General features: G+C 36.9%; 1 pseudogene; it reads right to left on the bottom strand.

Moving 5' to 3' along the window:
- Nucleotides 1–18,455, bottom strand: part of LOC135363154 (alpha-mannosidase 2-like) — a 67,270-nt pseudogene that overhangs the window by 31,218 nt on the left and 17,597 nt on the right.

Raw genomic sequence — 18,455 nt, 5'->3', positions numbered from 1 at the left:
CCTCTGCATACATAATCTGCACATATTATAATAAAAGTGATAAGCCTTCCATGAATTTGGAAACTATTCAGAACATATCTCCAAAAGCCCAGACTGATCAAACCGAAGTTTAACAAAGGAGTTCTCTAGAGTTATATCTTCTTCAGTACTTTTTACATTCTTCATGTTGAAAATTCCTTTATCTTTTACGTTACCATTATGCAGCACATACTCAGCTAAATGTGGGTCTGAACTTGCTGATTCCAAAATTCTATACACTTTCAGTCCGAGTGGTGGCATCTGCACTAGAAAGGAGATCTTTAAAAGACAGAGGAGAGAATTTTTTTAAAGAGAAATGCAATCTACTGAAAGAAAAGGATTTATACATCTAGTAAGAACAACAACAAAAAAACTACCGTATTTTAAAAAGAATTTAATACTCTAAAGATGTTTTGAGAATTTATGGGTAGAGTATCCACATTTCCATTTATCCAGGGAATCTAATAACTTCAGGTTGGTAGGACTATCAAAGGCATGAATGCTTTCATTCAATATATGAAATTATACGAGCAACCTCAATTGTCCTATGGTGCTCTTAATGGATGCTCAGAGGAGAAAATGCTTCATGAAGGTAGGAGCTTTAGGTGAACAACGATTTTTCCTAATTATCAGGACCCTTTTTATACTATGGTTTCAAGTACATTAAAAATAAAAGTGGTAAATGTAATACTATAAATATTAGGCAGGCTAACAGTGGCCATCGAATGCCTGGGGTCCAGCAGACAATGCACAAAGCACAGAGGATGCACACACACTGTAAGTCATGACCTCTGCCTTCTAGGAGCTATTCCTCCCTTTTCTAGATAGGCTGTTTCCTGTAACATCTGACCAAAACTTCTATTATCTTCTCCTTTCTAACTAAAGGATTATGAATTTATGAAAGCAGCCAGCAATGGCTTTTAACAAGCAAAGTAATTCTCATTTAGAGTTCCTAGCTTTTGGCTGCGTCTTCAGAAGTACAGTTTAATTTGCACTCGAGACTCCAAGAATTCAACTTTTCTAGTGATGCGGGGGTCCAGTTTAATATTACTTTAAGAAATTTTCTCCAAAAATGTCTATTACTTCAGGCCAGGCTTTCCACAGTTGTATCTCAGGTAAAAAGCACCTTCCTCTATTTTAGGAAGTCCTTCTTTTATGGTGTGTCACGTCACCTTTGCAATGAAACGCTGAAAGGACCTAAGTTATTTAGAAAAGGTGTTATTTATCTCAACTTCAGTGTGCATAATTGTTACTGAATTGAGTTAAACAAAGAATTTCAAAAATTTTTAGGTAATGATGACTTCATTACTTCAGGAAAAAGTTCCAATACTTACAAAGATATACAATATACATGCTAATAACATACTAATAATAACATGTGATATACACACTAAAGAAGATATTAGTATTCTAGGAAACACAGGATCTCTTTTCCTTTAGTGTCATTTAACTGGTCAGTTAAATCCCCTGGTATCCACAACTTTAACCACTTCACATACACCAATGTGATGACTCAAAGGGAGCATGGATACATATATAAACTACATACTGGCTATGCTTTTTTAATGGTGCCTCTTTAAGTTCTATGGTGAAAACGTACCTCATAGGCTGTCTGTGAAATAGTAGTTGCTGTATTCCAAACTGCACTCATCTGAATTTCCACAGGCTTTCCGGAAGCAGAAGACACTTGTGCTGTGGGGGAACTCACATAGACTGAGACCACTGAGATTCGGTCTTGTTCTGAAGGATTACAGACCACAAGATACCTGCAAAAACAGCTGCTTCACTACTCGGGTCTTAAAACAGTATTTCTACTTCTTTTACACTATGTGTAAAGACTCAGCTTGTAGACATAGAGTCAACACACGGAGAGGACTTATAATGAACACATTCTGGTAAAATTTTTGGAGAACACGCAATTTCATCACAAATAACACACACTACAAAGGGTAACGAAATAATGATTCACTTTCTAAGAATAAAATGTTATACAAATGGAAGACATTAATAGAACTATAATAAAGTTATTTCCATGGCCCAGAAAATGACCTATATAACACATGGTTTTATTAGCCTTTCTAAAATAATCAGCTTGATCCAACTAATCTCCTGATCCCTGCCTAAGCTCGCTGAGTAAGAAAACACATACATTGCCTATTTGTACTTTAGCCACAATTAATTTCAATTAAAATCCTGACATTCATTTTAGACCACTAAAAGACAACAAAAATGTATGGCTATCCATGCAGAATCACACATTTATTTTATATACATGGGGTCCTTATTCCCCAAGAGAGTTGGTTCTGGAAAAAAGATCATTTCAAGTAGCTCCACTTAAAAAGGGTGTTAAAATTTTATACAAATAGTGCTAAAAAAGATTTGACTGGGCCTAGCTAGAAAAAGGACAACACACACTATTAAAATAAGTTTAGACAATTATTTAAAACTACATGCAATTCTTAGAATGAGCAAAAAAATGAATGAACTGGAGTTTCTGGCAGACTTTGTCCAACAATATTTTATATTAGCACATTATGACACCTTCACACATTTAATTTTTATAGGATGGTTTTAAACATAACTACATTTGTAAACAATATTCAAGGACTTCATCATTTTTCCTAAAGTCCTCTTCTTAATTTCTTTGATATTCAAAGAATTCTTAGTTGGAGATCCTCACTGTTTCATGGCTTTGCCTGTGAGCAGAAATGTTCTAGACCATCATATCACAGACTTCATGAAACAGAGTCTTTGAAAGATTTATGATTTTACTTTATGATCAATTTGAATCAGATTATCTTCAAATAAATCAAAAGATATTTCAAAGAGGATGTTTGAATAATATAACTCACTGATTCATTAGTGAATATTTTCTTGATTGAAATATTTTGGTTTCCTATACAATTTTGTAACTGCAGGACCACAGAACTGAATAGTCAAATAGCAACCCCATCTCCCCCTGACCCATAGCAGCTACATCAAGGATGGCAGACACCAGCTAGTATTGTGTATTTAGTGCATTAGAAAGCGTAGTCGTGCTCTTTTATTCCACGTGTGTTCTGTGTATTTCAATTGCATTGCAAATCGCATAAGAAGTAAAACTAATACTTGCAGTGGTCAAAACTAAAGTGAAGGACAACAGGAAAACACAAAAGAAAAGAGCGAGCATGTAGCATAAAATCTATAAAATGTTTGACTTATAAAGGGTTTATCGGGAGAAGCTCTTATGATAGAAATAGTATTCTGAGATACCAAAAGCGACAACACAGCAATAAAAATGTCTCTAATTCCTAATGGCTTATAGTATGCATCAGGATCACACAACCTAGCTTACACCACTTATGTTCACCGAGATTTCATAGATGTGCGAGAGAAGAGTGGCTGAAGCTGTGTAGTCAAAAACGTATTTACAAAGGACACTGAAGTCTTGACATACTGGGTAAAACCCTATTTTATCCACAGAAGCAATTCTAAAGAATAGTGAGGGCAATGCTAACAGACTTACCTGAAGGATCTGCCAACCTATTGGTGCCCTCCTACTGCCCTCTACCAGAGCTTACGTGTCACCTGACTTGTCCCATCACAAACACACCTGGATAATCACAACTGTCAGGATTCATTGTTACCAGCAAGACAATACTATATTCCTAATGTGCAACGTGGAGAAGAAAAACAGTTGAGGATCACCTATCCTCAGCACCAAAGATGTTTAAGCCAGCATCCCAGAAATGAGTGATTTACTGCTTAACCCCATGTTCCCAGAGGCTTAGAGATAATATGGTCTGAAGACTCGGGCCAGTATCCTGATTCTGCAGAAGCCCTGAGGCACATCCAGGTACTGAGCCTAGAATTCCTACTGGCAGGTTTGTTGGATGCTCTACTACACAGGTCTAGTCATAAGGGCTCTGATAATAAAATGTAACATGTGCCCAACCAATAAATTAGGTAATAAGCATCCAGAACACAGATTCCTTCCCGTGTCCCATAGGGGAAAAAGATTCACATTTAAAGCAAATAATAATTTTAACCATACATTTAGTTTTATATAATATTAAATCACTTTTTATAATAAGCTGTGAACTAGGTTCTGTTTTGTTTCATTTTAGTAGCTAATTAGTATGTGACCATAATGATGTTTCTACTGTACTGAATGATTATATAATTATCATGCCAGGAATCTGTTCAAAAATGGAATGTGTAGAGTATATAATGAGTATAATGCTGCACTAAGAAAATCATTTTTTTAACATAATTAGAGATTCACACCATGTTCTTCAAGCGCACCACAGCATAAATTTACCTGACATACACACAACTCTCATCTACATACATTTTAAGTAGAGTACAGAGAAAGGAGAATCACATATGAAATATTTTCCTTTGGAAATAAGTACACAATCAAAAATTAACTAAATGTTCATTTTTATTATGTTTGGTAGTCAAATATTTGTTATACTGCCAACATCCCTAAATAGGAGTCCATTTAAACCCATCAGCTGTGAATGAAACCAACAGGTTTCAATATCCTAAATATCAAACTCAGTTACTGAAAATTAATAATATCTGATTCACACTAAAGAAGAGGAGAGTAATACTTATATCCTAAAAATGGGGACAGTTAATTTCTATTTTACCTTGTAAGTAACTGTAAAGGAAACTCCGAACTTTTTCCCCCTTGATTTTCCCCACATTTACATTAGCTTCCTCCTGTCATCTATCACCAGGTCACATCCAGCCTTCTCGTTCTCATACGACACTAGCCCCCTTAACCTGGGGTTACAGCAATGATCTCAATTCTCTGTGTACAAGGAACAACCCTCACCTCACAGAGGCAAAGCATTCATATGCTACCTGCCCATCAAATTAGGTGACAGACTATGATCTACTCTGAGAGAAAAATGAAAGGACATCTACATGCTTTATGTCAAATTGGGAATCATTTTATGGAAGAACTAGAATTCCATCGTAAATGTGGTTCTGTCCTTGAAGACTCTATCGAGGATGAGTATATTTAGAATTCCTTCATCCCTTTTGTAGAAATGATTCATGCCATGTTAAAAAAGATGACTGTGGCACTCTCTCTTTAAGGCAAATCTAATTCGTGCCAACTCTGAACAAGAGTCTAGGAGCACATGGACCTCCTTCTAGGACTGGATGAAGGGCAGAGTGGAAGGAGTATGCCTCATGGTCAGAGTGACGTTGGAGTTATCACTTAGCATGCTTCCTGTCTGTGCAGCCCAGCCCTTGGGCCTGTACAGGCAACTTATAAGGTACAGCCTTTCATCTTTCCCACTGAACAGGTAGGAAACTGAGGTTAGGTATGCAGGTAAGACTCACCCAGCAAAAAAGTGCCATAATAAGGCTTTGAACTTGACCTTACCCCCTTGGCCATCTTCTTAATCATTTTATTCACAGGTCAAGCTCATTAAGTACCTTTTTGACAACTGGGCTTTCCTATAGAAATTTCCTTAGTTCCAAATTCATATGTGGAGAATTTTCTTTTCTCACTGATGCCAAAGATCCTCATGGAGCCTCTTTCTTTGGGATTCACAGAAAGCTATTTGCATTTCAATATATTATATTTGTAAAAGAAAATTTATAAACCGGAACACTGGAACAGAAAAAATCTTGCAAAATATACTAAGGAGCTCATCTTATGACCTCACGACATGAGGTAAGCAAAACACTATTCAAGGAAAACATTTAAAAAGCATTACATATATTTAAGACTGTGTAAGGGAGATAAAAATGAGAAGTATCTGCAAGTCCCCTTTAAGTGCAGTTTAGTAACTTCATGTGCCTAGTGTAGTACCTGACACGGAATAACGTTCAACAAATAGTTGATAAATGAGTAATGCACAAAAATCCCACTAGGAGAATGTATCATTTATAAATATGCCTACTGGTATGGGGTTTTATAATTTTATCAGATCATTTTCATTTTGATAATTTTAATTCCACAAAAAAATGCTTTTAAGGTCGACAAGCTATATAATTAACCCCTTTTCAAAGACAGGAGAAATGACAGATCCGAGATCACAGAGAAAGTTAAGAATAAAGCAGACTAGAGCTCAGTGTGTCTGATTCTTAATCAATGACAGCATAGTAAAAAAAATTCATTTCAAATAAGAATATATTCATCTTCCCTAAGTAGCCTCATCAGTGGAGCCTAATCTAAAGAAAAGTAGTAAACTTAGAGAATTTTCTGAATGTGGAAATATACAGATTTATATGTTTATAAAAATTTCAATTTCTAGACTTGAAGTCTTTCTGATATAGTCCACCTAGTTTTCTCTATTTAAAACATAATGCTTACAATGTTAGTCACTAAGGGGAAAAGAATCAAGATATTAAAAACAAAAAGCCATTTTGACATATGACAGGTCTCAAAAATCACAGAGTTCTGTGATTCCTGGGTTCTGGAATCGAACGAATTCAAGCTGAAAACCCCACAACGGGCCTTAGAATTTGAGAGGCTTTGGGCAAGGTATTTCATTTCTCTAAGCCTTAATATCCTCATCTATAAAATCAGGAGATAAGACTCTTATTGGAGTTAAATGATAAAATGTTTGGAAAATCACATACCTCAGGCCTGACACAAAGTAGAATCCCAAGAGCAATTAAATCTCTCCTTCTCCTCACAAAATCCTCCTGGCGTCCTGACCAGGGACTCTGGTACATGAATCACACTGGATGGTGGAGTGAATGTTTTAATTCACCCAGGTCACTGAGCTGCCTTAAATGCTTTTCTGTGTAAGGCATATAAAAATCTAAATGACAGAAATTAACTAAACTATGTATGTGATAACAAAGATTCCTTGAAACAAGAGTTCAGATAACATGGGAGGGGGGAAATAAACACACAGGTGCATATAATACATACATGTACAAAGTAACCACGTGGTGTATGAATAATTTAAAAAGAATAAAAGGACAGAGAGAAGGATACCTCCTGTTTTGTATAGTTACAAACTTATGAATGTGATTACATAGTCCCTGTCATGGAAGCACCTATAATCTAGAAGAGAGAGACGGAAACTGTTAAGTTCAATACAATAGGGTAGGTAATAAGACAAAGGTACGCACAGAGCATCTTGTGATGCACACAAAAAGGTGGCAGGATGATTAAGAATCAGGAGAGTATTCAAAATAGGAAATTAATTTTACACAAAATGACTGCATAAATGACAAAACTTTATTGGGAGACATAAAAATGAATAAACGGAGAGACATACTTGCCTAGGAGAGAAAAATAAAAGACTGCCGAAAAACCCCAACTATCCCAAAATTAATTCATGAATCCTACGCAATGCTAATCAAAATCTCACTGAAATCCTTTTGTTGGGAGAAAGAGCAAAAAACAATTCTATATCTATAATAATAGGCAAGACAAATGGTTAAACAGACACATTAAAACAATATGCCAACATTGATTCTAGATTAAAAAAATGTAGAAACATTAAAAATGATACAAGATTAGTAGAAAAAGATAAATATGTCCTCTGTGGCACAAAGGGTCTCTCTAACCGTAACGGTACAAAAATAGCGAAGTGAAAGGCTAGCAGAATTGATAACAAAAGCTTAAGCATTTTCTACCTTAAAAATAAGGTTAAAGAATCCAAAAAGAAAAGAAAATCAAATTTGGGAAATTTGTAAAGTGCTCTTAGAAATCAATAGAAATATGCTCTAGGTAGTTTGACTATCAGAATAAAAGCACAGATACAAGTAGAGAAAGTGAACCTTTTTCAACTGTCAGACTGAAGTTGAAAAATCAGGGCTGATTCAGCTTCTAGGAGACACGGCTCTCGGAGAGACGGAGGAGCTGACAGGCAAGAGCTCCACTTCTACCGGCCAACTAGAAAACCCAGAGAGATGCGGTAATCATCTGCAGGCAACAGAGAACACTGCCAAGGGGTGCAAAGAACTTCAGAGACGTGAGCTTTCTTCTCTAGCCATTTTACCCTGAGGCATGCCAATTCTCAGCCTGAGAATGGCTGAGTTCCATGCAAAGCCTAGAGGAGGGTCACTGTGGGAGCAGAGTGGCTGAAAAGCATTTGGTGAGGACTCAGGACGCTTCAAGTATACATGTAGCTTTCTCATCAGTACACATGGCAAATACTGGACTGCTCTACAGAAAGGGAAGCTTAAACCCTCAACAGAAAGCTGATGAAAGGTAGAGCAGAGACATCTCATGATATTTTATGTAAAGATTGATTTACTTATTTGAAAGAGAGAGAGAGAGAGTGGGGGGGAAGGGGCAGAAGGAGAGGGAGAGAGAATCTCAAGCAGACTCCCCTCTGAGGGCAGAGGCCAACGTGGCACTCCATCCCTGAGATCATGACCTGAGCCGAAACCAAGAGTCAGACACTCAACCAACTGAGCCACACACATGCCCCCTCACGACATTTCAGAACCTACCAGGGAGTAGGGCCCACAGAATATACAAGACTATTAGCTGAAAACTTGGAGAGCTAGATGAACAAGACATGAATTAGCCTCAGTTTAGCACAGCGCTTGATTAGAGGAAGACTGAATGCTTTCCAGAAGAAAATATTTTCTGGAGACTACATAAATTTCATACACAATGTCTACCACTTAATACAAAATTTCGAGACATCCCAGAAGACAGAGCCTCATGATTAAACACCAAGGAGAAAAAGACAAAAGAATGAGAACTACACATGCTCCAGATACTGGAGTTTAACTGATAAGACTTTCCGTAAGTAGGTGAAAGGATGAACAGTTTCACCACAGAAACTTAACACATTAAAATTAAACAGAATGAAATTCTCTAAGGAGAAATATTTGAAACTAAGAATTCTGCAGATATATTTAACAACAGAGTACATTCAGCAGAAGAGAAGTTAAACTATTAACAGGGTACTTCCTCTAGATTCTGGTATTATGAGTGAATATTCTGCAACTACTTTTTAATACTTCTGGATGTAAAACCCTCTTCTACAAAAAGTACATATTTTTAAAGTAATCAGAAAATATGATGACAACAACAAAAACAAGCAACTTTTTAAAAAGTAGGGCAGGGAGGGATAGCCAGGTAAAGGAAAATAGGGAAATATGCTCTAGGTAGTTTGACTATCAGAATAAAAGCACAGATACAAGAAAAAGGATGTTATTTTCAGGACATACAAGCCATCCAATACCACTAAAATCTACACAGTAAAGTGAACCTCTAAAGCGCCAATATATGAGCTAGAAAGGGAGCTAAATCTCAAGTCATAGTGAGGAATGGGTGTCTTTAAATCATTATAAGGAGCACAGACCCTATTATATAAGTTACAGGGAGTGACTGGAAGGTTTAACATGGTCAGATTCATTTTGAATAGATATTTCCTGTTGCTAGGTGGAGGAAGAATTTAAGGAGTCAGGATTAAAAGCAGAAGACCAACCAAGTAGCTATAATAACCCAGGCAGGAAAGGTGAAGACCGAAGTTACAGGAGTGATAGAAATACAAAAAGAGGGACAAATCTGAGAAACAGGCAGGATATCTTATCAGTAGGATTTTTTGGATTCCTTGGAGAAGGCCGAGTAAAACGAGAAGAAAAAAAAAATCTACAGCTCCTGGTTTCCAGTTAGGGGGGGATAGACATGATAGGAGTGCCAATAACCAGGATCGAACACCTAAGGATGGGTAGTGGGAGGAAGTTTTAAGATGAAGGTGATAAATTCAGGTTTAGACTTCTTGAATTTGAGGTGCCTGAGGAACATCACACAGATTTATCCTGATGCTTTTTAATTAATTATCCCAAATTCAGGAGCTACTTATCCATTGGAAATACAAAAATCAGGTTTCAAGGTATGGCAGACAGAATACTTTACCATTCCCCCCTCCCCCAAGATGTCCACATCCTAATCCCCAGAGCCTATGAGTAACTTATATGGCAAAAGACTTTGCAGATGCAATTAAATTAAAGATCTTGGGATGGTGAGATTTCCTAGATTATCCAGTTGAGTCCAATATAATCACAGGGATCCTTATAAGAGAGATATAGGAAGGTCCAACTGAGAAGAAGGCCACATGACAACAGAAGCAAGAGGTTGGAATATGTGGGAAGGGGCCCCAGGCCAGGGAATGCAGGTGGCCTCTAGAAGATGAAGAAGGCAAAGAAACAGACTCTCCCTTCAGAGCCTCCAGAAGGAACCAGCCCTGCCAACCTGTTAGGCCTGTGAAGCTGACTTAGGACTTCTGATCGCCAACATTGTAAAACAATAAATGTGTGCTTTTTTTTAAGAGACTAACTTTGTGCTAATTTATTACAGCAGCAGGAGGAGACTAACACATCAGGTTATACTATTCCTCTTGAAAATGAGGGCTAAGCTGTGGTTTTGTAGCACAAAGACTTTTTACCACCAAATGCATACAAGAAAATCTTGAGGGCTGGGTGGAGAGGGGCAAAGATCAATGAGAAAAACTTGGGGTCCTTGGACCTGGGCCCAGGCAAAGACTGAAATAAAGTGTATCCAGCTGTCTGACCGTCCCTCCCAGGGAGGATGCCTTCCCACTTCCTCATCCACAGACCACCAGGCCTGATGTGCCCAACCCCACTGTCTCAGCACAGGTGCTCACAGCAAACACTACGAAGAAAACAACGAAAACCCTGAACCTGTACTTTGTGAAAAACAAATGATTGACAGTCCCTTACAGTGACTAAGGTGGTTATTCCTAGCCTTTTAAAATTATGTTTATTTTCTAATCTTTGACTACCTCACACAGACTGCATTCCCTGGAGACATGCACACATGCACAAGATTTTTCATATACTTTCCAAGGCCTCCCAGTTTAAAAACCTTTCTATTTTTATAAAAGAGGCCTTCTTAAGTAGGCAAATATTTAACTGTTTCCCCATTAAAGTTTCTCCAGAAACTGTATAATAACAGTCTTGCTTCTCTTTAATTACCAGACAATGGAATTTATATTTGTAAGGGGAAAAATAAAAAATGATGTTTTCGGAAAGCTTCCAGTTGATTAAGTAGCAAATACGGTCTCATCTAAGAGGCAAAAAATTGAACAGTAAGGAACAGAACACTCTTTTTCTCTACAATGAAAATTAGGATTATATTTGAATACAAGTAGGGGATAAATGTTACCTGATCTTCCTAACACATTATTTCAGCATTTTTTTTCCTATAGTTAACTATAGGAAATATATTTCTTAAAATTTATGGGACAAAAATATTACGAATCTATCATTCTATGAACAGCCATTTCTGCAAGGACAAGATTCAAAAGCAAATGTGAAGCTGCCCTTCATGAAACAGTATGGTAGCGGGACCTAAAATTGCTATTGTCAACTAAGTATTTAATTTCTGAGAATACCTTCTATCTCAAATCCAAGGAATCCACAAAATATTTCTAATCCAAGTTCTTGGTTTAGATGAAAAGTATGTGATTGTTAAGTAAGTATTCTAGAAAGCTGTCTGTTAGAAAATATTACTTTGAGTAGAGAATTATGCTTGTTTATAATATTAATAGACAACGCAGTAATTCATAAATAGCACTTTACCATAAAGAAATAATTTTGCTATTTTTAACTCAGAGTAAATTTGACTCAGCAGGTGGTATAGAGTTTTTCAGCCAAAATGGTAATAACAACAGTACCGACTACACCAGCAGCTGCACTTAATTTGCCTTTGGAACACTGCCTAGCATTCAGGAGGTACTTCACTTGAATTAACTCCGCTCAGTTTCACAACTAACTTGTGACATCCTGAATCATACCTATCTACAGATGTGTAGAGTGGTTCAGTAACCTGCTCACGGACACAGAGCCACTTAAGTGAGAGAGCCAGGATTTAAATTCAAGCAGTCAGGCTCCAAGGAACCGAACCTTGCAGGTAAGGAGGGTGGTCCTATTTCCCTCCAGTGTGTGCGCTAGAAGTAGATGGGCCGTCCGCAGCACTCAGAGTCCCCATGTCCCCAAGGCTCTCGGTCTGCTGCTTCATCAGAGTGCTCTGTATTCACCCCATAAAGAGCCTTCACTCGGAAACCTTCTAATCACCTCCAATGGCAGGACTGCTGTTTAAGGGAGTTTCTCTGAGATGAAATCGAGGCTACCTTCCTGAGCTGCTGTAATGACAACACAAGCTGTTCTTTCAGTAAGTTCTAACTCTTTATAAGTGGTGGTAGGAAAGGAATTGCTATAGTAAGTCTCCATTTTGCAATTGTGGTGTTATTCTGGAAAATAGTTTCCTATGTCCCAGTTATTGGACAAGCTGGCTTAATTTCCACAGCTGAGTTTTCTACGTAAAAACTTCCTTTCGTAGTGTTTATCCAAATGAATGCTTTATATACGATTTATGTGTTAACAGACGAGAGAACCACTGTTAGCTAGATGCAACTCTAGTTATCACCTACTTCGGATCCCTCTCTCCCAGCACGTGTAGCAAATGGAATTAGGTTTCAAAAAAATGACGCTAGTTAGTGCCAGAGGTGGGACTAGAATGAGCCCCTGACTCTCAGTCCAGAGCTCCTTTCACAATACGGTGCTCTTTTTAGGCACCTGACCATGAAAGCTGCCCAAAGCTCAATGGTATGGAAACGAAATAGTATATAAATGTTATCAGAATTTATTGCTGCAAATACTCGTTATAGCTACAACTCAATATTATAAGGCGTTAACTGTCAAAAGTACAACTACATATTTCAGGAATGGGGAAAGCACTTCTAAAAGCCAAAATATAACCAAAGTAGAATCAACATGCAATTTTACAACTTTTATAAATAAAACAGGCCTGAAAAACCTTACATCTATTTTAAGGGCATAAGAGAAAACAGCAATAAGAAGGATAAATACTCCTTTCCAACTATTCTAAGACCTTTGGTACTAAAGCAATAATAAGAAACAGATACAAAAGCTGTACATAATTTGGCTGACCCTAAGAGTCTTGTCACCAATTAAGTTGCTTTCACTATGAGAGAGTTTTGCCTTAAACAAAAATACCATCTGCTTTACCTAAAACATTAAGATGTTCTATTTTCTTGTCAATTCAGAAATCACATCTGTAGCCATTTTCTGAAAAGACAGCAGAAGGCATTATATTTATGGGTGACTGCATAAGGAATGATGTTCAATCAAAATGTAATTTTCATCTACTGGGAGAAAATTTCATTTCTCCAATAACTATAATGCTGTAACTTTGGAGGAACATGTACATAAACAGGCTGATTTTCATGAATAAAAAGACCTTAAAAGTTAATGCAGTAAAATAAAGTTGTTTTGTTACTAAAGACAGACACGACAAATATGTTTGTATTCCCTTTGTAGATCTTTGTCAACAACAGAAATCTATCCTGTGTAAGGTTTTTCAGGTGAAAAGAAAAAAAGAAAAAAAAAACTTTATATTGGTGCTATGTCTCTCCATGCAAGTGAGCCATCATATAAGAGGTAAAATGATGAAAACAACAAAACACAAACCACTTTCTGTTTTCAAAACACTTTTAGACACAGTATTGGTCCTGGGAAAGACATTCTACTCTACAATCCAATGAACCAACTGAAGAAGATACAAAACACTAGAGAAAACATCACTTACAGTGAAGGCAAACACAATGTCACAAGGGATAAAGAACACGATTCGAAGAAAAACACACAAGCCATCCAACTACCTATAATACTTTGAGTATATTTTAAGCACCTACAAAAAACCCCTAAAACCCAGGTATGTTTTACTTTGAAAAGTAGCCTAATTTCACATACAATATTCTTGCCTAAAATAAAATAAAATAATAAAATAATGCTGCTCTCCAAATAAGGATGAAATAAATAAGTCCAAAGGCTCTATTTAAAATTTTTCTTTTACCACAAAGTTGTGAAGTGTTCTGAAGTCCAAGATGGGCTTGAAGCCCTTCCTGACTTTTTCAGGATCGGGATACCTTCACTAAAATCCTTTTCCTTGTTCCTCTTGTAGTGCACGCTTTATTAATCTGCATTTAGAAGGAAAAAAAATCTGGTTCAGAAGAACAGAAGACTTTGAAATACGCCATATCACTTCAGTCTATGCTGTGAACTGCTTTGAGTTAATTAGCTCTGTCTCAGCAATTTCAGAAGACATGATGGACACGGGGAGGAAAGAAGAGAGAGAACAGAGGACTGAGTGTGCAAGAAACCAGAAAACAAAACAAAACAGAACAGCTAAGGACTCTCATTTAATCATCACTTCCCCCCTGCCCAACCCTAATACAAATCACTTTTAAAAATGACTCGTAGTCCAGATATTTACTTTCTCTCTTTCATGGTGCATTACACAGTTCCAACTAACGGGGGGAAAACCTCTGGCATTACAGCAATAACAGAAGAGGATCATTCAAGATTTGCATTATCTGGCAGATACAGCAAAACTAACGTCAGCTTTTCTTTGCCACTATCTCATCTCCTTTCCCAAGTTTTTCTTAAGTTCTACCAAGTTATGCATTTCCAAATATCATAACTGGAAATGATTATAATCCTTCCCAGATTACAGTTGGTAGTCCCCATGCTAACTCTGCCTTCACAGTGTAACAAAATATCTCATCATAATCCAACACACAGAGGGCACACATTTTTCCTCTCCATCTTCTGCACTCTCCCAATTATGATCCTTGATGAGGTAATTGCAAGATGTTGGAAGCAACAAACAAAATCGCTTTGATTTCATTAGACAAACCACACAACTAAAACACCTTGTATAAACTTAATTCACTGTATAATAATCTGACAACAAACTAGAACCACGCAGCTAGTTAAGAAAGTTTGATTTAAAGTATAAACAATAAAAAGGCAATTAAAACACAGACTAACCAGGCAATTTAGCAGGTGTTCACTGAACACATAACTACTTTGCCATTGCTTTTCAAGAAATAAAACTTAAAACTATCATTTTAAATGCAGTCTGTTCAGCCACTTCCACAGATAAAATCTAAAGCTAATAAAATCTAAAATAATTTTGTACCTAGGAACAAAATCACAGTAGACTAATTATAAGGGCCTGGGAAGGAAGATTCTTTTCAAGTTCACATAAAATTGATGAAAAGAATGATTTAAGATATCATGCCCTGAAAGCACTAAGGAGACAAACTCTGACCACGTTGTAAATCTTTCAGAAATCAGTATGTGAGAATGATGGTAGCCTACTGATAAATATTTTCTTCAAACTTCTAAGTGACAGTAAAAATGTATATATAATAAATATAGTTATATTATTTAAAGCTGCCTATCATAAACTTTAAACTGCCTAACACAAAACCATAAAAATATTTTTTCAGGAGGTGCAAGAAAGGAATAAGAATTTCTTTTTTAATTCTGATAACGAGGAAGCCTAATGAATATTCAAGAGGCTAGAACACTAGTAGACAAGCAGAATCAAGGAAAGGACTCTTATAAAGAAGAAAAGTTAGCACTTAAATACCTCTGTGCTTCGGGAATGTGGTACAGAGGGTGAAAAGTCAGCACCACTTGACTTGCAAAAATTTCTTGAAAGACAGACATTTTTCAATTTTTGGAAGGGATGAGAAGCTGGACAAAGAGGAAAAGTTGAGGCACTTAAGCATGATGCTAGTAACAATCCAATGCAAGTCAGAAGAGTTATGGTGCTTTCTCCTGTACTGTGCCTTTATTAGGGAATTTGCTAATTACTTTAAACTAATTATTTCATAATTCTGCCAAACCTTTATTATATAGCTCTACAGTCTCTATCTGCAAAATCTGAAAAATTCTGAAAATCAGGTTTTTTCAAAACTCATTTGGTGGCAAAACCTAAACTGAACTGACATGAAGCCACATAAAATTATTTATTCCACTTGATCTTAATATTCAGAAATTTTAAATTATTTAATGAGCCCTGTCCCAGACTGAAATATTTATGTAATAATATGCCATATATGCATATTATGTTCCTAGAAAATAAAAATTCTGAATTCACAAAAGATTTCAGGTAAAGGATTGAGGATTTTATTTAAAGGTAGGCTATACAAGCAGTCCAAGGCATAGACTTCTTATAGAAGACACCCTATCTGTGGTTCTGAACAAGAAAGAAAAAGAAAAAAAACAAAAAACAAAAAAACAAAAAAACACAAGAAATGAAAGGGGAAGGAGAACATGAACATATCCCAGCACAGTGCGACAAAGGCAGGAACACAAAATAAATCTGTCACTGAATGGCTGACTATCTGAACCAAGGAATAAGTATCTTTTAACATGACCCTAAATAGGTCACTAAGAAACAGTAAACATTTAAGAATATTTTCTTTATATATGAATACCCCAAATCCCAACAGGACATATATGCTTTTACTTTATCTCTATCCCAATTCTTAATTTTACAATATCTAATTATGTTTTGGTTTTAGAATAAATGGAAAATCTGTTTCTTTAATAATTGTGTTAGATATGATTTTACTACCTAACTGGTAGGAGAGTCTTGAGAACAGGATTTTAAGAAGCTTCTAGCATCCAGGACTGATTTATTCAGCACAGACCTGTTTCCACAGTGTGCAGAATACAACTCCAGTCTGAGAGGAAGAGGGCAGGGAAGAGTAGTCCATGATCAGAAAATATGGTAGCTGGCCTGAGTCGTCTAGTTAATGAACCTAATGAGTAGATAATGCTAGTTGCCTACCCAATAGCCATTCCCATATTCTCCTTTCCTGACAGAAACTCAATTTTACTTAGGAAGACAGTAATCGTAGCTTTAAAAAAAAAAAAAGCCCTTGATTCTCCATGCTTGTGGCTACGTGACACAGTTCTGGCCAATGAAATATAATTAGAATTCAGCAAGTGGAGCTTCCCAGAAAATTATTGTATCCTCAATTTAATAAAAGTCAGCAGACTCAAGTGGCATAACTTTCATCCTTTGCTCCTCCTACCCCTTCCTGGCTGGAACACAATGCAATGTCTGGAGAACCAGGCACAATCTTGAAACCATGAGAACCACCACAGGCTAATGCAGAGCTGAGAGGTAAAAGGGGCCTGGTCCTTTCATGACCTCATGGAACACATCACAAGGCCCGGACTACCTACTACTTTGAAACTTGGTTTCTTGGGAAGCCAATGTAGCACGCTTTTTGTTACATGCAGTTGAATGCAATCTGAAGCGAAACACTATACCCACAACAAATTATACTGAAGTACCCAAAACTCCTATTGATCTTAAAAGAAGGTAATACTGAATGCAAGATGATTCTCCTAAAGCAAAAATTTTCCCATAAAGATTGATCACTACAAACATACTTTTCCTCAGAGGGATGCTTAGTTTTAAATCTGTCCTTAACTGCCTATCAATTACTACACGTAACTTCTCATAATTGTCACCTTCTCTACCACAATTTTTAATGATCAATCAGCAAACATCTCTTGTATACCAAGTACTTCTTATTTCATTCAACCATTCATAACTTCTTTAATTCAGGCGAGTCTTCTTTATTTTCTCCATGGAATGTGAAAGGCAGATTTCATAAAAACTTAAGCTAAGCCTCAGAATTTACCAATCCTATGCTCTTTATTACAAAATACATGCTAGCACAGGCATCTTCTTTATATAGAATTTTATGAACATAGTTTATTTGACCAATTCCTCGATGGTTATTATTGAACATTTAAGTCTTTTAAAGTATTTTTTCAGATGATAAAGCTGAGAGAAAGGTTTTGCCCACAGTTCTCTTCATCTCTACACAGGATCGATTTTTTCCAGTGCAATGCCTAGTTTGAATGCTCCTGGCATGTATTACTGGGTTACTTTCTAGACAGACTGCTAGGTGTCATGTAAGAATGATGAATAAGACCCAACCTATGCCTTCACGGGGTTTATAGCAAGCATCTTCATAGGAATATTATACATGTGCTATGTGGGACAACAGTGGTTAGACACACAGTCCCATGGGAGCATACAAGAACGACACCTAATATGACTCAAGTATACTGGAAAAAGTTTCCAGAGAATGTAACACTTACGCTGAGTCCTAAACGATAACCAGGGGTCAATCAGGCAAAGAGAGTGTGTGTGTGTGGGTGCGTGCGCGCCTGGGGATGTGCTGGTAGGGGGGTTTTGTTTTGTTTCCAGGCAGCAAAGGTCTAGAAGTAAGAGAACATGGTATGTTAAGAGAATTGATAGTTGAAGGGCTGAAACACAGAGTGCAGGCTGGGGTAATGTGAAAGATGATGCTAGAGAAACCAAAATGTAGACACATAATTCAAGTTGAAGAGTCTGTAAGTTTAGCCTTAGGGCAGTGGACAAAAGAAGAGTTTTGAGCAGCTGAAACATCATGGCTAGTATCCGTTAAATGCCTACTAAGTACCAGATTCTACACTATAAAATTCATATATGTAACCTTATTTAATTCCTCCAACAAATGTATGAGGGAGGGACGGACACCTGTTACAGGAGTGTCGCCATCACTCAGGGGAGAGACAGTAGCAACCTAAAGGAGGGCACTGGTACTGAAGTT

The sequence above is a fragment of the Mirounga angustirostris genome, unplaced genomic scaffold (assembly GCF_029215605.1).
Source record: "Mirounga angustirostris isolate CCGP_5_RB_7025 unplaced genomic scaffold, mMirAng1.0.hap1 SCAF_35, whole genome shotgun sequence".
Taxonomy (NCBI): domain Eukaryota; kingdom Metazoa; phylum Chordata; class Mammalia; order Carnivora; family Phocidae; genus Mirounga; species Mirounga angustirostris.
Note: the sequence above shows the minus strand (reverse complement) of the source record. Positions and strands in the feature narration are given on the sequence as shown.